Raw genomic sequence first — 23,091 nt, 5'->3', positions numbered from 1 at the left:
CTGAAAGGATGGGAGTTTCTAATCCTGGCTCAGTTCTCAGCCAGCTGTGTGATCCTGGGTAAGTCACAGACCCTCTCTGGCCAGAACCTCATCTGATGCATAAGAAGATGAATGGCGATGGTGTGTGTGTGTGTGTGTGTGTGTGTGTGTGTGTGTGTGAAGGGGGCGTGCTTTTGGGCTCCAGAGCCCAGCTGTGGGGCCCTGCACTTGCCTCTGTAAAGACTTGGGTGCCATTCCTTAGCAAAGGTGCCAAGGGACCATGGTGATGATTCACCCAGTAGAGCACACGTGTTACTATGTGAAAGGATCCAGGTTCAAGGCTCTGGCCTCCACCTGCAGGAGGGAAGCTTCACAGTGAAGCAGTGCTGCAGATGTCTCTCTTCCCTCTCCCTCTATTGGTCTCTGTCTCTCACCCTATATCAAAAAGGCGGGGGTGGAAGCCATCAGAAATGACAAAGGCATGCAGGCTCCTAGCTCTACTCATAACCTGGTGACAAAGAAAAAAAAAAAACAAATAAAAACAAGGTCATATGTTAAGGGACCCGCCTGAGGTAGAAAAACTGACCACCGTAAACAAACTAAGAGGAAAGTCATGATGCCCTTGGAAGTCGCGTTTTTTGTCCTGTTGCCAGAAGTGTGTTAGTGGAAGCTGAGTGGCCACCACTGAGTCAGCTTCTCTAGACTAAGTACCCCTGGGGCTCCCTATAATCCATCAACTTGGTCACTCATCCAAACACCTTCCATGAGTTGTCTTCAACTCATCCTGTGGATCCTGGCTCTGCACGCAAGGCAGTTTTGGGCTCGGGTGGGGAGGGGATGCAAATCAGGGATTAATCTGGGAACTCCTGCCTCTGCCCAGCCCTCCTCCCCTTACCCCTACTCTGTATGTTCAGAGTTCCCAGGATACCAGAGAAGCTGTGGCTAGGAGGAGGCAGAGCTCCAAAAGCCCTGGGGATTAGAGGGCAGATGGAGAACATATATAAGCAGCTGCCAGCAGCTGGACTATTCCTTGGGCAATTGCAGAAGCTTCCTTGGGAGAGGGGGAGCCAGGGCTGTGCACATTATCCCCTCCCTGGGAGAGGGGGAGCCAGGGCTGTGCACATTATCCCTCCCTGGACACCCTGCTAGGTGGTCTCCCAGGGCCTGGTGAGCCCTGCCTGGGCCTTAGAACCCATTCTCGGGAGTCAGGCGGTAGCACAGTGGGTTAAGCGCAGGTGTCGCAAAGCACAAGGTTCCGGGTTCGAGTTCCCGGCTCCCCACCTGCAAGGGGGTCGCTTTATAGGCTGTGAAGCAGGTCTGCAGGTGTCTGTCTTTCTCTCCCCCTCTCTGTCTCCCCTCTTCCATTTCTCTCTGTCCTATATGACTACAACAATGCAATAAAAAGGGAATAAATAAATATAAAAAAATTAAAAAAATAAATAAATAATAAAAAGAACCCATTGTCTAGGGCAAGAGGGCATTCTCATCTCTCTGCCTCCTACTGTTGGGCACCTGGGCCTTGAACCTGAATCCTTGTTACCTGCATTCTACCAGGTGTGCCACCACCTGCCCCTGAGCTCAGGGTTTTTGTTTGTTTTTTTTAAAGATTTTATTTATTTATTCATGAGAAAGATAGGAGGAGAGAGAACCAGACGTGATATCACTCTGGTACACGTGCTGCCAGGGATCGAACTCAAGACCTCATGCTTGAGAGTCCAAAGCTTTATCACTGCACTATCTCCTGGACAACTTGTTTGTTTTTTAATGTAAGAAAGGGAGACATTTCTATTCAAACTATTCTTTCTTTCTTTTTAGATTTTATTTATTTGTTCATGAAGAAGATAGGAGGAGAGAGAAAGAAAGAACCAGACATCATTCTGGTGCTGCTGGGGATTGAACTCAGGACTTCATGCCTGAGAATCCCAATGCTTTATCCACTGCACCACCTACTGGACCACTCTATTCAAACTAGTCTTATTTGTGTTTTTCTGTAAGCCTTTGTTTTTTTCTTCATGATTCCGAGACCTAGCAAATGTTCGATTTCACCACTTTGACTCTTGTTCTTTTTACTTCAGATAGAGGTAAGGAGAGACATTGCAGTGCCTGTGGTGCTGGGGCTCGAACCCTGGCTGCAGACATGATGAGGCAGGTATCCTTCTGAGCAAGCTGTCCCATGGTCTCAGTCAACAGCCAGCTCCTCTCGCTCAGGGAAGGAGGTGCAGTGGCCAGGCAGGCCTGTTTATCTGCCAGCACTTGGGCTGTCTGCCTGTCTGCCTTGCTTTATGAGTCCTTTACTGCTCTTTATGGTCATTCTGATTTCATTTCCTCTTGGGAGCCCCCTCCCTCATCTAGGGCAGAAACATAGCAAGCTCAGAGGTGCATTCATAAAATAATAATGGCTGGGGAAATAGCTAAGTTGGTAGAGCTTAGAACTTGAACGGGGTTCCCACTTCAAGTCCTGGTGCCACTTAGACAAAGTGCTCTAGACAGTCTCTGTCTCTCATAGGAAACTCTCTATATCATGAAACAAGCAAAATAAATATCTTTAAAATTTAAATAGTTGTGGTCCGGGAGGTGGCTCAGTGGATAAAGCATTGGATTCTCAACCATGAGGTCCTGACTTCAATCCCTGGCAGCACGTGTGCCAGAGTGGTGTCTGGTTCTTTCTCTCTCTGCCTATCTTTCTCATGAATAAATAAACAAATTCTTTTGAAAAAAAATAAATTAAGTAGTCAACCGTTAGCTGTTATAGAGGAAGACACTCATGAACTCTTCACAGTTCCAAGATTGCTTTAAGGGTTCAAAGAGAGTGCAGACTGCCGAATGCTGACAAGGAGACTTAGATTAAGTGGTGACCATCCAGCCCCCCAGTGGCTGGACCCAGCACTATCCTCTGCCAACACCATGTCTGGTATGTCTCTGCTATTTTGTAGGGTCACACCAGGAGCCTCAGAGCCCCAGTACCAGTACACAAACCCAGGTAACAGCCCTGTTTTGTCTGTGAGGCTATTGTGTGCTTCTAGGAAAGTTACAGCTCCTCCCAGACCTTGGCCTGCCTTGCGCCTCCCTTCCCTGAGCCACCATGCAGATGTTAACTCCTCCTGCCCCTCCAGTGAAGCCTGTCCTGTCTAGCTTTTTCTTATTTATTTACTTGTTTGTTTGTTTGTTTATTTTGCCTCCAGGGTTATTGCTGGGACTCAGTGCCAGCACTACGAATCCACTGCTCCTGGAGGCCATTTTCCCATTTTGTTGCCCTTGTTGTGGTTGTTATTGTTATTGTTGCCATTGCTGTTGTTGCATAGGACAGTGAGAAATTGAGAGAGGAGGGGAAGACAGAGAAGGGGAGAAAAAGACAGGGGGCTCGAACCTAGGCCCTTGAGCATTGTGACGTGTGCTCAACCAGATGCACCACTACCCGGTCCCTACATTTATCCATTGATTCATCAAATGATCCATCCATCTAGCTACCCATTTACCATCTTCTGTTCACTTATCTATCTATCCACCTTCCTATTCATCCATTTATCCATTTAACCTACTTTTTCCTCCTTCCTATTTTATCACTTTCATCAAATACAGATGGTCCTCCTCACTTTATTTTATTAACTACCTGATGTTCAGAACATGGGTTGAACTACAAAACCCAAGTAGGGCCCCATCTCAGTACTGCCAGCTCTCACTATAATCTGTAGATCTGTGGTAGGGTTAGAGACTAAAGCGCCTAGCATTGCTCTGGGCATGAACTTGACCCTTACTCAATGGTAGAGGTTCTTTTTTTAACTCACCACGCAGAAAATGAGAGTTTGTAGGAGAGTGTGGTGAAGAGGGTAGCCAATCAAAGATTGAATGCAAAATCACAGCGGGATTAGAAGTTTGGCTGTAGCCAACTAGAGTGTTTATATTCACTCGAGCACCTTCCCCGTGATCCACTCAATTAACCTGGTCCTTTTAGGCAGACACCTAGTCCTGCTATTACAGGTGAGGAAATAAGGGCTTAGTGAAACTTCCCTCTCCCACCCTACCTGCTCCCCCCCAACTCCAATTCTCCCAGAGAATGACCATAGTCGCTCCCAGGAGGAGATTGAAGAGACAGAATCTGAATATAATGTCAATTGCTTCCTTTAGGGGGCTCTGAGTCTGCCAACTCACTTGGGTCGGGCCTTGGGAAGGGACCACACCTGGAGAAAGCAAGTCAGGTCTTGTTTTACCAGACCCAGACCTTGCTGTTTATAAAAGCCATGGGCCTCTTGTGGCCTGGGAGGTGGTACAGTGGATGAGGAGCTGGACTCTCAGGCATGAGGTCCTGAGCTCAGGTGCCAGCATTTCGTAAGTCAACGTGATGCTCTGGTTTTCTCTCATAGATGCAGAGATACTTCTTTATCTTTTGCTACAAGGGTTATCGCTGGGGTTCAGTACCTGCATCATTCCATTGCCCCTGTCAGCCATTTTTTCTTTATGATGGAAGATGAGAGACTGAGAGAGAGACAAAGACAGAGAAAAGGAGACACCTGCAGTACTGTTTCACTGCTCATGAAGCTTCCCTTTGCATGTGGGGACCGGGGACATGAGCCCAGGTCCTCAAGCATGGTATAATGCATCTACTAGCTAACCACCATCTGGCTCCTAAATAAATAAATCTTTGGGAGAAAATAAAGCCACAGACCCTTGGGGGTCATTAATCCATTTTGCCCTGGGAAATTTATGCTCCATTATCCTGTTTTCCCTGCTGGTCAGACCACTGGGATGGTTGCCCTGCGCTGTTGCTGTAATGTATTCACCCCAGTGATCATCGCTGTCTTCTAAGATCTTGGTTTCTACCCTCCAAAGAAATCAGGAGTTGGGCCCCCAGCAGGACTGCCCAACTGGACATAGGTGGCCAGCACTGTCTTGATGAAGGGACAACAGTTTTTTGGATTTTCATAATTGCTTGTAGTAAGCATGTGGATTGCTTCTGCCCATAGGTGAGTCTCCTGGTGTTTCTGTCATCTCAATGAGCCTCACACCTGTCAACCAGTAACAGTCCCCAAGATTATTAAGCCCGCTCCCAGCTCAGGAGGCTCCTCCCACCCACCCCCAATCCAGGATTGCTCTTGGGACAGACTTGTTGCTAGTTCAGCTCCAGCACTCCATCACAGACTGCCTCAGATCTGATAGGAGATAGTCAAATTTTGCCCAGACTTTGGGTCCAGTGGACAGTCATTTCTGTCCCATCCTGCTGGCTATCAGGGGACTTGAAGGTAGTTTCATGTGGCCGTGGTAGACCAGGGGTCATCATAGTGACCTGAGAAGGAAGGGCCAGCCTCATCAGTCAGTAGACAGGGGCTATGTCCGTGGGACTTGGTGGGGGGAGGCAGGGGGCTCAGGTCACTCCAGCCCTCCCTTGGAGCACCATGCAAAGACTGAACCTACTCTCTCCTACTCCACAGTCTAATTTCAGGGAGCAGAGCTGGGTGAGGCCGCAGCACCAGCTGGTGATGTCAGTCTTCTCAGTGCTGTGGACTCAGACTCACGGTTTCATTTTCAGCTATCTCAGCCTTGTGGCTGCAGGAGTTAAGGGGAACTTGGAGTGTAAACATCTTCAGGTTTGGACCTGAGCCTTGAGTCGGCGATAGAGGGTTTAGGAGATTGTCTTTATTTTATTTTGTTTTGTTTTATTTATTTGCCACCAGGGTTATTGCTGGGGCTTTAGTGTCAGCACTACAAATCCACTGCTCCTGGAGGCCGTTTTTTTTTTTTAATTCTTCTTCTGATTTTTATTATATAAGATGGAGAGAAATTCAGAGGGGAAAAGGAGATAGAAAGAGAGATAACCACAGACATGCTTCATACTCGTGAAGTGTCCCCCTGCTGATGGGAAGCAATGGCTCAAGCCTGGGTCTTCACACTTGGCGATATGTGTGCCTAACTGGGTGTACCACTGCCCGACCCTGGTTGTCTTCACACTTGGCGATATGTGTGCCTAACTGGGTGTACCACTGCCCGACCCTGGTTGTCTTCACACTTGGCGATATGTGTGCCTAACTGGGTGTACCACTGCCCGACCCTGGTTGTCTTCACACTTGGCGATATGTGTGCCTAACTGGGTGTACCACTGCCCGACCCTGGTTGTCTTCTGTTTCTTCAACGGCCCCACGTTGTAAAGACCATCCTGTGGCCTAACTCCTCATTCCTTTCATGCCCTTCTCAGGTGAAGTGGATTCCTAGTCTTCATTCCAAGTGATTCCAGGAGGCGACTGAGCTCCACATTCCCGCTGCATTCCATAGGCTTCCAGATCCCATCCCTGTGATGTGCTGAGTTCTCCCTTTCTTTCATGCCAGGCAGCCCAGGTGGCCAAGCCCAGCGTTTCTGCATTTCCTCCAGTGTCCATTGCCTTATGTCACTTTGGGCACCGGTGTCTATATAAGGCATTATTCTTTGTGGAGGGCAGCTTGAGCAGAAAAGGATGTCCAAAGAATAGATGTCCAGAAGGATATTCAAAGAATGTTAGCTGACTCATGAACAGTGAGTGAGCAGGCTGGAGACCTGGTCTGCACACACCCCGACTCCCAGCTGTGCGCACAGGATCAATATTCTCAGGTTTCTGGCACCCCCAGTCAGCTGAGGGGTCCTGTGGCTTCTGTGACTAGCAAGTCCCACATCTGACACCCAGCACAGAGGAGTTGACCTGGGTGCTGGTGGGTAGATGCTCTCGTGTCTGTTCAGCACGAGTTTTGCTTTTAAATCTCGGGTTGCTGGTTCAGATTGGTGATCCTCAAAGACCCAGATGTGAGAGTCTGAGATGGAGGCTAGCTGGTGCCTGAAGTTTCCAAGTTTCCATGATGGTGGGGTAGGGGATCAGTCTCTGGAGGCAGAATCTGTCCATTTGGGTGCCAAGTGGGTGGGTAAAATAATGAAACAAGTATCATTGCTGCCAGGCTTCTTTTAACTCTTGCGAATGAGCATAAGGTGAGTCTACCTGCCCAAGCCATGAAACACCGGCTCCCAGGTCCCTGGAATGTAAACGGGTGCAGCTGCTGGAATATAGTATGATGGGCCCTCCAGAAATCACACTGAATTCCCATATAATCCAGTGCTTCTGCTTCTGGGTATGCACACAGGACAATTAAGACCAGATTGGCCAGGAAGACAGTGAAGTGGTTTATGCAACAGACTTTCATGCATGAGATTCCAATGTCCAAGGTTCAGTCCCCACCAAAAGCCAGAGCTGAGAAGTACTCTGGTCAAAAGAATTAGAGAGGGGTGGGGGCAGAGCTGAAAACAGAGCTTCAGAGAGATATGTGCTTATCCATGTTCATAGCAGCACTGTTCACAGGAGCAAGAAGGTGGAAGCAAGCCAAGTGTCTGTGGGTGGCTGAGTGGATAAGCAAAACATGTAGACTGTGGTTCCTTGGTATCTGTGGGGAGCTGGTTCCAGAAACTTCTCTCATACCAAAATCCATGTGTGCTCATGTCCTTTATAGAAAGTGGTGTGATAGGACACGGAATACAGGCCAAAGGGAGAATGCATACTTTTTTTTTTGCCTCCAGGGTTATTGCTGGGGCTAGGTGCCTGCACTACGAATCCACTGCTCCTGGAGGCCATTTTCCCCCATTTTTGTTGCCCTTGTTGTTTATCATTGTTGTTGTTATTGCTGTCATTGTTGTTGGATAGAACAGAGAGAAATCAAGAGAGAAGGGTAAGACAGATGGGGGAGAGAAAGATAGATACCTGCAGACCTGTTTCACCACCCATGAAGCAACCACCCTGAAGGTGGAAAGCCAGGGCTTGAACCCAGATCCTTATGCCAGTCCTTGTGCTTTGCACCATGTACACTTAACCTGCTGCACTACCGCTCGACCCCTGAGAATGCATAGTTTTTATAGGCGAGACCTGGAGTTTAATTTCCCGCACAAAGAAAAGAAAAAAAGAAGAGGAAGAAAGGAAATGAAACAACAACAACTGTAGCCTGGGAGTGGATAAAACATTAGATCCTAAGTAGGGCACCAAAGTAAAAACCCAGTGGTGAGGGGTAGACATGTAGCTTCCTGGGCCAGTGGGGGGTGGGAGTGGGTGGGAGGGATGGGTCACGGTCCTTTGGTGATGGGAATGGTGTTTATGTACACTCCTAGCAAAATGTAGACATATAAATCAGTAGTTAATTAATATGAGAGGGGGAAATCAATTGTATGTCTCAAAGGTTCTCAAAAGACAAACTGAATCTTTTTAATAGATAGGCTACGTATTTGATATGCGGACTCTCTCAAAAGCCTAGACCAAGTAGATTAGAAGCTTCCAATAGCACAGCTATATACAAGATACTGGGTACTGTCCAGCAAACCATAACAAAGGGACTTTTCAAAGTTAACCCAATTAACAAATAATGTGATGATAATATTAACTATTGATTGTCTTTTTGAACCCTAAGACAGCAGGAACCTCACATCTTCACTATAGAGCCCCTACTTCCCCCAGTCCTGGCACCCTTGGATAGGGCCCACTTTCCCATATGCATCTCCCAATCCATACCAAATAATATTGCATCCGCCGATCACAACCTAACCAAAGCAACGATTGCCATCTCAACATGCTTCACCTCAGAATGTATCCAGAGACTTCACGTGTGGAATGACAACCCTTCAGCTTCATTACTTGGGTGAGACCTTTCCTTTTATAGTACACTCTAATTTCATCTCAGGTAGTTCACTTTCTAACAAAGTCCCATAACCTAGACATACAACAGTTTCTGTGAGAGAGAGCTTATGTTCACACGTATCCATAAACTACTGCAAAATATATACCTGAAAGCAGGATTACACTAGAGTTTGCAGTGAGTACCTCCCTAACACTTCCTCTCCACTATTCCAAACTTGGGATCCATGATTGCTCAACAAATTGTTTGGCTTTGTATGTTAACTCTCTTTTCAATCACCAGGTTCCAGATGCCACCAGGATGCTGGCCAGGCTTCCCTGGATTGAAGACCCCACCAATGTGTCCTGGAGCTCAGATTCCCCAGAGACACACCTTACTAGGGAAAGAGAGAGGCAGACTGGGAGTATGGACCGACCAGTCAACGCCCATGTTCAGCGGGGAAGCAATTACAGAAGCCAGACCTTCTACCTTCTGCAACCCTCAACGACCCTGGGTCCATGCTCCCAGAGGGCTAGAGAATGGGAAGGCTATCATGGGAGAGAGTGGGTTATGGGGATTGGGTGGTGGGAATTGTGTGGAGTTGTACCCCTCCTACCTTATGCCTTTGTTCACTAATCCTTTCTTAAATAAAAAATTAAAAAAAAAAAAAAAAACATTAGATCCTTAAGCATGAGGTCTCTAGCTCTATTCCTGGCATCACATGTGCCAGAGTGATGCTCTGGCTCTCTATCTTAAACAAATAAATAAATCTTTTTAAAAAACTACATGTATGGGGAGTTGGGTGGTAGTGCAGCGGGTTAAGCGCACATAGTGCAAAGCGCAAGGACCGGCGTAAGGATCCCAGTTCCAGCCCCCGGCTCCCCACCTGCAGGGGAGTCGCTTCACAGGCAGTGAAGCAGGTCTGCAGATGTCTATCTTTCTCTCCCCCTCTCTGTCTTCCCCTTCTTTCTCCATTTCTCTCTGTCCTATCCAACAACGATGACAACAATAACTACAACAATTAAAAAAAAAAACAAGGGCAACAAAAGGGAATAAATAAATTTTTTTTTTTAAAAAAAAACACCTATATGTACAAGGACCCAGGTTCAAGTCCCCAACTCCTACCTGCCTAGGGAAGATTCATGAGCAGTGAAGCAGAACTGCAGTATCTCTCTCCCTCTCTATCTCCCCTTCCCCTCTCAATTTCTCTGTCTCATCTAATAAAAATAAATCTTAAAAAATGAATTAACTTGTATAGTATTTGCATGTACTCTATGTATACATCATCCCATCTACTTTCAACTTCCTCTAGGATACTTATAATACCCGATAGGATGAAACTATTATTAAATAGTTGCTATTGTGTATTGTTTGGAGGAATGATGAAGATAAAAGTTTCAGTACAGATGACCCCATCCTGGGTTTAAGAACTTAGTAGACAGTTTCCATCTGCAGATGGGGAATCCAAGGAGATGGGAAACTGACTGTACAGACCACGGAAATATTTTTCAAGTTAAAAAGGAAGGAAATTCTGACACATCCATGACACAGATGACCTGTGAAGACATTGCATTAAGTGAAACAAGCCACAAAAGGGCAAATGCTGTAGGATCCACTCACATGAGGAGCTGAGGGGAGGAAGTTCATTGAGACAGAGGTAAGGCGGGGGGGGGGTGGGGGGGGGGAGGGGATGGTGCACAGGGAGTTTGTGCTTAATGGGGACAGAGTTTCAGTTTCACAGACAAAAATAATTCTGGAGATGGTACTGATGATGGTTCCATAACAATGGGAGTGCCTTTAATATAACTTAACTAGTCACTCGGGAATGGTCAAGGTGACACAGTTTATGTGATGTATTTGTACCACAATACAAAATTGGAAGGGTCGGGGGCTGGGCGGTGGCACAGCAGGTTAAGCGCACATGGCAGGAAGCACAAGGACCAGCATAAGGATCCTGGCTGGAGCCCCTGGCTCCCCATCTGCAGGGGAGGGGGGTTACTTCACAGGTGGTGAAGCAGGTCTGAAAGTGTCTATCTTTCTCTCTGTCTTCTCCTCCTCTCTCTGTCCTATCCAACAACAATGACAGTAATAATAATAGCAACGATAAACAAAAAAGTAAAAAATACCCTCTAGGAGTAGTGGACTCATAGTGTGGGCACCAAGTCCCAGAGATAACCCTGGAGGCAAAAAATAAATAAATAAATAGCAAGGGTGGTCCAGGAAGTGGTACAGTGGATGATAAAGCACTAGATTCTCAAGCATGAGGTCCTGAGTTCAATCCCTGGCAGCACATGTACCAGTGTGATATCTGGTTCCTTCAATCTCTCTCTCTCTCTCTCTTTTCCTATCTTTCACATTAATAAGTAAATAAAATCTTTTTTTTTAAAAAAGGAAGCAATGTGGGGAGAGAAGTATCCCTGAGGCTTCCCTGGCCGGAAGTGACCTCGCTCTTCCTCTGTCCCTTTAGATGTCCTACCCAAGGCCTCCTTGAATTGTGAGAAGCTGTCTGAGAAAGCATTCTGCCCACAAGGTCTGGCCCCAGCAAGTGCTGAATGGAACAGAGAACACAGTATGGGAGCCGGCCCAGTCTGATGCTAGCTCCCTGCGGGCACACGTGCCCGGCCCCATGCCTATGAGGCCATGGCAGGGCAGAGAGCAGTGGTGAGGTGCACAGTGAGTGGACCTGGCAGTCCTGGGACCAGCCTCCTGACTGATGCTTGCGCTCTTCTGTGACCTGACAGCCCACTCGGGTGCTTAGAGAAAAGAACTGAGTCTGCCACCTGCTAGCTGTGTCTACTCATTTGTCAAACTGGCACAAAACAGTCTTGACAAGGTCATGCAAGGTCCAGATGAGATGACACATACAAGCTGCTTAGCACAGTGTCTGGGGAGCAGGACTTGCCTGTGGCCATCCCTTCCTCTTCCTGATAAATAGAGGCCTCATCTGCTTATGGAGATCACAGGCCTGCTGTGATGACTGATGACCAGCTGTGACTGGATTGGTCTAACCCAGCTATGGTCACATGGTTCCCTGGAGTAGTGGCTGGCCTGTGTGTGGTTAATAAGATGGGAGAGAAGATCTGCTGGATGTGGAGATGGGTGACAGTGGAGGGTTTTCCTCTATAAAATGAAACGTCCAGGGTAGTCCACCCCTTTCTCCCTTTTTTTGCTTTGGAAGCAGAGGTGATGCTTGGAGGGTCTGCGGCCATTTTACTCTCGGGAGGAGAAAAGGACAGTGAAGAAGTCAAGGGAGGAACAAGCATTCAGTGTCAACATTTGGGCTGGAGAGAGAGTATAATGGTTTTGTAAAAAGAACTTCATGCTTGAGGCTATGAGGTCACAAATTCAATCCTTAGCCCTACCATAAGCCAGAGCTGAGCAGTGCTCTGGTTAAATAAATAATAAATAAATAAATACAATTTTTTAAAACATACCAAGTGGCCTGGGAAGTGGCACAGTGGCTAGGGCACTGGACCTAACAATATGAGTTCCCAAGCTGGAACTTCAGCATTGCATGTGCCAAAGTGATGTGCCTGCTTCTCCTTCCTCCTCCTCCTCCTCCTCCTCTTCCTCCTCCTCCTTCTCTCCCTCCTCCTTTTCCTCCTTCCCTTCTCTCTTTCTCATTGATAAATAAATCTTTTTAAAAGTTAAAGATATGGTGGGGCCAGGCAGTGGCACAGTGGGTTAAGCGCACATGGTGCCAAGCTCAAGGACTGGCCTAAGGATCCTGGTTCAAGCCCCCAGCTCCCCACCTGCAGGGGGGTCACTTCACCTGTGGTGAAGCAAATCTCCAGGTGACTGTCTTTCTCTCCCTCTCTCTGTCTTCCCCTCCTCTCTCAATTTCTCTCTGTCCTATCCAACCACAATAACAGCAGCAACAATAGCAATAATAACAGTAGCAACAACAACAATTTAAAAAGATGACCACCAGGAGCAGTGAATTTGTAGTGCAGGCAACCAAGCCCCAGTGACAACTGTGGAAGCAAGAGAAAAAAACAGTGCTATTCATTTTGAGAGGTAGAGAGGAGCATCCCTCTATCATATGAGGTGCCAGGATTGGAGCCTGGGGCCTCACATGTGCAACCAAATTCACTCCTGTGAAATGCACAGTGACAGGTTTATAAATGCCAGATTTTAGCTGAACTCAAATTTAAAAATATATATATTTAAAGATTTTCTTCTCTCTCTCTCTCTCTCCCTCCCTCCCTTTTTCTGATAGAATGAACAACTCAGAGGCAGAGAGAATGAAATAAACCACAGCACTGGAGCTATACTCAGTGCAGTGGAGGTTGGGCTTGAACCTGGGTCACACTATCCAGGTGAGCTATTTTGCTATCCCAGATTTACTATTTATTTATTATAGGGAGAGGGGGAGGAGAGAGGGAGAACCAAGGTATCATTCTGGCATAGACAGTGCTGGGAGTCGAACTTGGGACCTCATACTTGATAATTCAGCACTCTACCCTTCACACCACCTTCCAGGTCTCTGAACTAACTCATCCTTGATAAACAACTCCCTGAATGGTAGGTAAGAAGGTAATTGAAATATCTGTCTCCCCAGGCCTTGCAGGGATCAGATGAGACCTGGGCTGTGGAATTACCCTGCAGGCTGTGCAGGCTTCCGTTGAGAAGCAGGCTCCAGAGTGAGAAAAAGGCAAGAAGACAAAGTCTCATGCAGAGCCATGCAGTGGCCAGCCTCACCCCTGCTTCTGGAGCAGGGCATCTGAAGACTGTGAGGCTGGCTGGCAGATTGGCCCGGTGTTCAGTCCCAGAACTGCTGCCTCTGCTTCTCCCTTACGGCATGTCACAGCCTTTCTCTGCTCTGCTTTTCTCCTCAGGAAAGTGGGTGATGGCAGGGGTGAGTCAAACGAGTAAATGTGAGAGTCCACACGTCATCAAGCTCCCGTCATGGCTTGGAGCAGGGCCACTACTTCTCTCTTGGGGTCCATGGTGATTGAGATTGCCTTCGTATGGCAGGCTGGGTCCAACTGGCTGCTCCACTGGCCACTACCTGCTGTGGGCCACGGGGGCCTGGTTTTGTGGCAAGAGACAGGCATACGCGGTGAGGAGTGGGGGAGGATGATGAGCCATGGGCCTGTGCTGTCTGCTGACATTCTTTTGGTCAGAGCCAAGCCAGGCCAAGTCCAGGACCCAGATATGGGGCCACCAGTCAGTAGGACCTCAGCTAGCATGCCCCCGGGCAACTCCAAGGCTTGGGTAGAGCCTGGCATGAAGTGGGTACCAGAGTATCAGGAAGCTCTGTTCACACAAGGGTGCAGAAGGAGGGAAGGTGCTCCCACCCCACTACCCAGTGTGTGTGCCAGATCCAGTCAGCCACACACCAGGACAGCTTCCTGCCTTCCAGAAGCTCATGCCATAGGGCTTGCTCAGACCGAAGAGCACCTGCAGATGGGGTGGGGTGGGGGACAGGGCCACAGTGGGGGGTGTTGCCTGGAGGAGGAAGCAGGGTGCAGGCTGGGAGGAACTGAGAGAGGATGTCCACCTTCGGACCTGGGCTTAGGGAGCAGGGTGGGGGGGCCAGTCAGCAGGCGGACAGGAGCTGGAGGAGGAATAGAACAGCAGGTGCTGGCGCACCAGACGCTGGGAGTAGGGGGTGTCCAGAAGCTCGGGTGTGGCAGAACTCTGTGTGGGTGAAGGTCAGGATGTGGGGATGACAGGAGAAGCGGTGCATGGGCATTGGGGCACAGGGAGCTGTTCACAGGAAGGGAAAGTAAGTACCGAGAGTGGGCGTCACCTCCTGGGGACCCCACTGCCACCTGTGAGTCCTCATCACAACACCTGTCTGCACCCTGTGCTGCCTGTGCCCACTTGCCCGGGCCTCTGGGTCAGAGCTGGCAGTGCCCCATTCTGTACACAGACCTGGGGACATTGGGAACCTGGAAGGAGGAACTGGCATGGCTCCTGGTCACTGAGGAGGATGCTTTGAAGGCGGGGTGGAGGGGGAAGTGGACCTGACCTCGAGGCAGGCTAGGCCATGGGCGGGGCGTTGAGGATGACTTGGGCAGGGGGCTGTGGGGACGAGAGCAGCACCTCTGTGCCAGGAAAGGGAGGAAGGGCAGGAACAACCCTGGTGGGGGACTGATGGTACAGTCCCTTTTGCTCTGTCCTTGGGGCAATCAGACAGTACTTGGGAGCCTGGCTTTAGTGGGGGTGTGTGTGGAGTGGCTGCCAGGGTTACTGGGGGAGGGCTGCCCAGTCACCGGGCCAGCAGACAATGTTTATGGCTAAGTGGTAAGTAAACGTTTACTTTCCTACTAAGTGCTGGGTGCCAGGCTACAGCTGGGAGGGGTAGTCTGTGCACTCAAGTCACATGTAGTGGAGAGGCCAATGGAAGAAGGTGGAAGAAAGAGGCAAAGGTGTGTGTGTGTGTGTGTGTGTGTGTGTGTGTGTGTGTGTGTGTGTGTGTGTGTGTGTGTACAAGAGACGAAGTGCTAAGAACTGCGACTCAGCCCTTCCCCATCTGTGTGAAGAAGCAGAGGACTGGACTGGGCGGGGGGTGTTCTTCCTGTGCTTGTCCCCTTGGCTCTGTGGTGGGGATCCCCCCTATCAGGGCCATAACTGTGAGAAAGAGGTCTGGAGGCAGCCAGAATGAGCTTTGCTTCCTGGGTGATTGACAGGGAGCAGGCTGTCTTCCCATGACAGATTTAGGAATGTTTCTGTTAATCAAGGCGGAAAGCAGGGCGTGGGACCCTCCGGAGGCCCCCCACCCCCCCACCCAGCCTACTCCAGGCCACCTGTCTGAGGCCCAGGAAGCCCCCAAACCTAGGGCCCATGTCTGCTGCCCCCCCCCCCCCACTTCTCTGGGTCCTCTGTTAGGCCTGGCCCATCCGCACCAGTTCCCTCTGGGCTGAGGGAGAAGGGTCCTGGGCTAGGCCTGGAAGGAAAGCCAGACTCAAAGGGGGTGTTGATAGGAGAGCAGGATGTCAGTCATCTTTTTCAGCAAGTGGGGGCAGGAGACAGGAAGAGGGGTGTTCATTTTCCTAAGATCCCTTCTCATGAGCCCCCTGGTCCAAACCAGCCCTACTAAGGACAGTTCTAGGGTACCCCCTTTTTCTCTGTGTGACTATGTGTGTGCACAGTGTATGCATATGCATGTGTGTATGTGCTATGTGGTCTGTCTTGTACATGTGTGTGTGTCTATAAACACATGTATTCCTGATCAGGTTCCTGTACCCAGCATAGCCAGGACACCCAGGGTCCCCAGCTCTGACCCTGGCAGGCCCTGGGGCCAGCAAGGTCCAAAGCCACTTCTCAGGTTTTACTCTGAGACTCCACTCCTCCCTGCCCACTTCCCTGTCTCGCCTTAAAGATCAGGGAGGAGGGATGTCCTGTGAGTCACCCCATGACTCACAAGAGCCCTAGCTAGGGTCTGAGGAGGGGTGTGTGTGTGTGTGTGTGTGTGTGTGTGTGTGTGTGTGTGTGTGTTAGGGGAGGAATCTGAGTTGAATTGGAAAGGGGACCTGTCTAGGCTTTCTTTCAGCTCCCTCTGAAATAACTGAAAAGTTGGGAGGTGGGTGGTAGCACAGCGGGTTAAGTGCATGTGGCACAAAGCACAAGGACCGGCAGAAGGATCCTGGTTCGAGCCCCCAGCTCCCCACCTGCAGGGGAGTCACTTCACAAGCGGTGAAGCAGGTCTGCAGGTGTCTATCTTTCTCTCCCCCTCTCTGTCTTCCCCTCCTCTCTCCATTTCTCTCTGTCCTAGCCAACAGTGATGACATCAATAACAACAATAATAATAACTACAACAATAAAAAACAAGGGCAACAAAAGGGAAAAGAAAGAAAGAAAGAAAAACCAAAGAACTGAAAAGCACCCCTGAAAGGAGAGGTCCTTTATTCAGTCACTTATCTCCTCCTCATGCACATACCGTACCCCTCCCTAGGCTGGGCTGAAGTTCAATACCAACTTTTTTTAGTACTACTTTTTTTATTTGATAGGACAGACAGAAATTAACAGGGGGATGGGGAGACACACACACACACACAGAGAGAGAGGAAGACCCACAACACTGCTTTACTGCTTATGAAGCCACCACCACCACACAGGGGAGGACTGAGTCCTTGCACATGGCAGTGTGTGCTCTTAACCAGTACACCACTACCCAGATATACACGTAGAGCTTCCATGCATGAGACCCTGGTTTCTCCTCAGATCTCCCAGCCAGCTGGCCTGTGTAGCCCCAAATATGGCTCCTTAGAGGACCCTCCTGGCCTAGGAGGCTTAGATACTCCCTTGGTCCTTTCAGACCTTCTGTGTCCTTGTGCCCCTGGAAGTTTACCAGAGATTGTGTCAAGTTCTCCAGTTTATATTAGGCTTGGTGTCTGCATTATTAATCCACTGCTCCTGTGGCCTTCTTATTTTTATTTATTTATTTATTTATTTTGGATAGGACAGAGAGAAATTGAGAGGGAATGGGAAGCTAGAGAGGGAGAGAAATATAGACACCTGTAGACCTGCTTCACCACTTGTGAACTGACACCCCCCCTCCCCCACAACAGGTGGGTAGCCAGGGCTTGAATCGGGATCCTTGAGAGGGTTTTGCACTTTGTACTGTGTGTGCTTGACCCAGTGCACCACCACCCAGCCCCCCCACCTCTCTTATTTATTTATTTACTTTATTTATTTATTTTTTTCCTTTTGTTGCCCTTGTTTTATTGTTGTAATGATTACTGTTGTTATTGATGTTGTCGTTGCTGGATAGGACAGGGAGCAATGGAGAGAGGAGGGGAAGACAGAGAGGGGAAGAGAAAGATAGACACCTGCAGACCTGCTTCACCGCCTGTGAAGCGACTCCCCTGCAGTGGAGAGCCAGGGGCTGGAACTGGGATCCTTATGCCCGTCCTTGCACTTTGCACTGCCACGTGCGCTTAACCTGCTGTGCTACCGCCGGATTCCCACCAACACTCTTTTTAACCCTTGAAACATTTGCCTGTCTTAAGCTCTTGATTCTAGTTCCACTCTGTGTTTCCCTGAAGATGATGGTAGTGGTGTGTGTGTATGGCCCCTGGCCACTGCCAAGTCTTAATGGTGGCTCAGTCCATAAAGCTGGGGATCTGCATGGAGGGGACCAGCAGGAGGGGGAAAGGGAAGTGATTTGAATAAATATCTTTAAATATATTTTGAGAGAGAGAGGGAGAGAGAGAATGAGAGACAAGAGCACTGCTCAGCTCTGTACACAGTGATGCCAGGGAGTGAATCTGGGACCTCAGGTGTCCACATCTGGTGCCCTACCACTGAACTATCTCTATTGCCCCTAAATTTCTCTTTTTTTACCCAGACATTTATTTATTTTACCAAAGTGATGCTCAGCTCTGTCTGACTTCTGACTCTAAGGGATACAGAGGACTCAACCTGGGGCCTTAGAGCCTCAGGCATGAAAGTCTTTTGCACAACTCCTATGCTATCTCTGAGGCACCAAGCATTTAGTTTTGAAATAATTGATTCACATGCAGTTTTACAAAACAATGAAGACTATGCACCCTTTTCCTGGTTTCCCCCAATTGTGACCCCTTGCAAAGCTATACACAATGTCACAATCAGGATAGTAACACCAGTAGAATCAAAATAGCAAACAATTCCATCAGCACAAGGGTTCCCCAGGGCACCTCTTGAGGCCACACCCACCGCTCTCCAACCCCTACCCCCTTCCTAGCCCCTGGCAAGCCCTAATCATTTTTCCAGCTCTACATTTCAGACATTTCAAGAATGCTAGATAAATGGAATCATACAGTATGTAAGCTTTCGGGATTGGTTTGTCTCAGCATAAATCTCTGGAGAGTCATCTAGGTTGTGTGTATCAATATTTCATTCCCATGTATGACTGAGTAGTTTTCCATAGTTTGGATGTTCCACAGTTTGCTTAACCATTCTTTTGTTGAAGGACATCTGGGTGGTTTCCAGTTTGAGGCTATTATGAATAAAGTTGCCATAAACATTCCTGGACAGGTTTCTGTGTGAGCCTGAGTCTCTCCTCCTCCTCCTTTTATATTTTGTGTGTGTGTGTGTGTGTGTGTGTGTGTGTGTGTGTGTGTGTGAGAGAGAGAGAGAGAGAGAGAGAGAGAGAACAGAGCACTGCTCAGCTCTGGCTGATGGTGGTACTGGGGATTGAACCTGGGACCTCAGAGTATCAGACATAAAAGCCCTTTTGCATGACTATTATGCTGTCTCCCCAGACCTCTCATAACTCTTTTAAAGATATTTATTTATATGTTTGTGAATGTATAATGCAGACATAATTATAACAGAGGAGAGAGAGAGAGAGAGTATAACCAGAGCACTGCTCAGCTCTGACTTATGCTGGTGCTGGGGATTGAACCTGGAACCTCAGAGCCTCAGGCATGAAATTTTTTTGTATAACCTTTATACTGTTTCTCCAGCCCTGAATCTTCTTTTCTCTAGGATAAATGCCCACAAGGGCAGCATCTGGTTTGGGTGGTGTTCCAGGTTTAATCATTAAATTGTTAAAATGTTTTCTATGACAGTGGTGGTATTTTAATATTCCTGCCAGCCATGTATCAATGGCTGAGTTTCTCTATATTCTCATCAACATTTGATACTGTTGCTTTTTACTTCAGCCATTCTTATAGGTTTGTGATGATGGCTCATCGTGGTTTTATTTGCATTTGGCTAGTTGCTTAGTGGCAGTGAGCATATTTCCTGAACTTATCTACCATCTGTACGTTCTCTTGAGTGAAATGTCTCTTCATATGTTTTGCTCATTTGCTAATTGAATTTTTCCTTTTTTTTAACTGTTGAATTTTGGAGAAATATATATATTCTATTCAAAAGATATGGTTTCCTTGTCAGATAAATAAATTGTTTGCAAATATTTCCCCCAGTCTAAATTTTGGTTTTTTTTTATCCTCTTAGCAGACTCTCTGTCAAGGGAAAAAAAATAAGTTTGGACACTGTCCAATGTATCAATCTTTCTTTTTGTGCATCACATTTTTGGTGTCAAGCGTGAGAAATATTTGCCTAATTCTAGATCCCAAAGACTTTCTTCTGTGTTTTTTTTTTTTGCTAAAAAGTTTTTATGGGGGAGTCGGGCGGTAGCACAGCGGGTTAAGCGCAGGTGGCGCTAAGCACAAGGACCAGTGTAAGGATCCCGGTTCTAGCCCCCGGCTCCCCACCTGCAGGGGAATCACTTCACAAGTGGTGAAACAGGACTGCAGGTGTCTATCTTTCTCTCCCCTTCTTTGTCTTCCCCTCCTCTCTCCATTTCTCTCTGTCCTATCCAGCAACAACGAGATCAACAACAACTACAACAATAAAACAACAAGGGCAACAAAAGGGAATAAATAAATAAATAAATAAATATTTAAAAAAAAGTTTTTATGGTTTTATTATTTTCACTTAAACCCAATCCATTGTAAATTATTATCATCATTATCATCATCATCATTTTGTATAAGGTGTGAGAATTATGTTTGAGATTCTTTTTTTGGGCACAGTGTAGATAGCATAATAGTTATGCAATCAGACTCTCATGCCTGAGGCTCCAAAGTCCCAAGTTTAATCCCTCGCACCACCATAAGCCAGAGCTGAACAGTGTTCTGTTTAAAAAAGGTTCTTTTTCTTTGCCTGTGGATGTTCAATTGTTCATCAGCATTTTATTTTGTTTTGTTTTAAAGCTCTTAAAGATTTTTAATATGGGAGTAGCACAGCGGGTTAATCGCAGGTGGCACAAAGTGCAAGGACCGGTGCAAGGATCCCAGTTCGAGCCCCCGCACTCCCCACCTGCAGGGGAGTCACTTTACAAGCGGTGAAGCAGGTCTGCAGGTGTCTATCTTTCTCTCTCCCTCTCTGTCTTCCCCTCCTCTCTCCATTTCTCTCTGTCCTATCCAACAGCGAACGACATCAACAACAACAATAATAACCACAACAAGGCTACAACAAGGGCAACAAAAAGGGGGGAAAATGGCCTCCAGAAGCAGTGGATTCATGGTGCAGGCACTGAGCCCCAGCAATAACCATGAAGGCAAAAAAAAAAGGGAGTTGGGCGGTAGCGCAGTGGGTTAAGTGCATGTGGCACAAAGCTCAAGGACTGGCGTAGGATCCCTGTTTGAGCCCCCGGCTACCCACCTGCAGGAGAGTCACTGCAGGGGAGTCGCTGCAGGGGAGTCCCTTAACATCAGTAATAACTATGACAAGGGCAACAAAAGGGAAAATAAATTAAAAAAAAAATTTTTTTAAAGTGTGTCTTTCCTCCACTGAAGGGTTTTTTTTTTTTTTTTTTTGCTTTCAGGGTTATTGCTGGGGCTTGGTGCTGGCACTACAAATCCACTGTTCCTGGCAGCCATTATTTTCCGTTTTATTGGACAGGACAGAGAGAAATTGATAGGGGGAAGAAAGAGAGAAAGATAGGTATCTGCAGACCTGCTTTGCCACTTGTGAAGTGTTCCCCCTGCAGGGGGGGAGCTGGTGTCCCAAACCCGGATGTCCCTCCCTGCAGGTCCTTGAGCTTAGTACTATGTGCGCTTAACCCAGTGCACCACCTCATGACCCCTACTGAGTTGTTTTTTACATGCTTGTGAAGAATCAGTTAAATATATTTATATGGGGAGTCAGGCGGTAACAAGGGCAACAAAAAGGAATAAATAAAAAAATATTATATATATATTTATATGATAGATTTCTAAGTTCTTGAATCTCCTCCATTGATCTCTGTCTTACTAGCTCTGCCAGTATTACAGTCTTGATTTTTTTAACATATTTTTTCCTTTTTTAAAAAAAAATTATATTTATTTATTCCTTTTTGTTGTCCTTGTTGTTTTATTGTTGTAGTTATTATTGATGTCATCATTGTTGGATAAGACAGAGAGAAATGGAGAGAGGAGGGGAAGACGGGGAGAGAAAGACAGACACCTACAGACCTGCTTCACCGCCTGTGAAGTGACTTCCCTGCAGGTGGGGAGCCGGGGGCTAGAACCAGGAATCTTACGCTGGTTCTTGCACTTTGTGCTGCGTGCGCTTAACCCGCTGTGCTACCGCCCGACTCCCTACAGTCTTGATTAATGTAGGTACATAAAAGTCTTACGAGTCCTACGTAATAAGGTTTACAGAAAATCAAGATGAATTCCTCTCATTTTGTTCTCCTTTTTCAAAATTGTTTCAATGATTTTAGTTCCTTTTCTTTTCTGTATAAATTTGAGGATAATCTGTCAATAGCCACAACAAATCTTGCTAATTTTTTTAAATAGAAATGACATTAAATGTGTAGGTCAATTTAAAAGAATTGACATCTATTATGCCAAGTCATTCAATTCAATCCAGTGAATCTGAATTGGATTGATCCAATGTTGAGTCTTCCAATCTAATATACATGTTCTGTTAAATTTACCAATAGGCACTAAAACATGATTTACTTATGTATGAGAAAGAGAGAGAACTAGAGAATCACTCTGCTACATGTGATGCCAGGGATTGAATTTAGGGGCTCATACTTCAGCATTCTAAGCTTTCTTCACTGTACCACCTCTCGTTGCAACACTGAATTTCTCTCTTTTCTAAAGCAATTGTTATTTGGTATTTAAAATGTTACCTACAGGGGGTCGGGCGGTGGCGCAGTGGGTTAAGCGCACGTGGCGCAAAGCGCAGGGACCGGCGTAAGGATCCCGGTTCGAGACCCCGGCTCCCCAACTGCAGGGGAGTCGCTTCACGGCGGTGAAGCAGGTCTGCAGGTGTCTGTCTTTCTCTCCCCCTCTCTCTGTCTTCCCCTCCTCTCTCCATTTCTCTCTGTTCTATCCAACAACAAAGCAACGTCAACAATGGCAATAATAACCGCAACGAGGCTGCAACAACTAGGGCAACAAAAAGGGGGAAAAAATGGCCTCCAGGAGCGGTGGATTCATGGTGCAGGCACCGAGCCCAGCAATAACCCTGGAGGAGAAAAAAAAAAGAAAAAAATGTTACCTACATGTTTATCACTAGTATATAGAAACACAGTTGAGTGAGCTGGCAGTGGCACACCTGGTTGAGCACACACATTAGAAACACAGTTGATGTGATCTGGGAGGTAGTGAAATGGAGAAGGCATTGGATTCTCAAGCATGAAGTCCTGGGTTCAATCCCTGGCAGCATATGTACCGGAGTGATGTCTGGTTCTTTCTTTCTTCCTATCTTTCTCATGAATAAAGAAATAAAATCTTTAAAAAGAAAGAAAGAGTGGTCCGGGAGGTGGTGCAAGCATTGGACTCCCAGGCATGAGGTCCTGAGTTCGATCCCCAGCAGCACATGTACCAGAATGTTGTCTGGTTCTTTCTCTCTCCTCCTATCTTTCCATTAATAAATAAAATATTTTAAAAGACAGAAAGAAAGAAGCACAGTTGATTTTTGTGTTTTTGTCTTGCATCCTACAACCTTGCTGCAAAAAAACTTACTGTTCACTAATTATTATTATTCATTTATTTTTTAAGATTCCTTAGGATTTTCTATACCATCATGCATATATATATTCCATTTCTGATCTGCATTCTTGCAAAG

General features: G+C 47.2%; 1 long non-coding RNA gene across 1 annotated transcript in view; it reads left to right on the top strand.

Annotated features, from left to right (window-relative positions):
- Positions 1–23,091, top strand: part of LOC132538011 (uncharacterized) — a 447,435-nt gene that overhangs the window by 207,887 nt on the left and 216,457 nt on the right. The gene's annotated exons all lie outside the window — the stretch shown is intronic.

This window comes from Erinaceus europaeus, chromosome 4 (genome assembly GCF_950295315.1).
Source record: "Erinaceus europaeus chromosome 4, mEriEur2.1, whole genome shotgun sequence".
Taxonomy (NCBI): domain Eukaryota; kingdom Metazoa; phylum Chordata; class Mammalia; order Eulipotyphla; family Erinaceidae; genus Erinaceus; species Erinaceus europaeus.
Note: the sequence above shows the minus strand (reverse complement) of the source record. Positions and strands in the feature narration are given on the sequence as shown.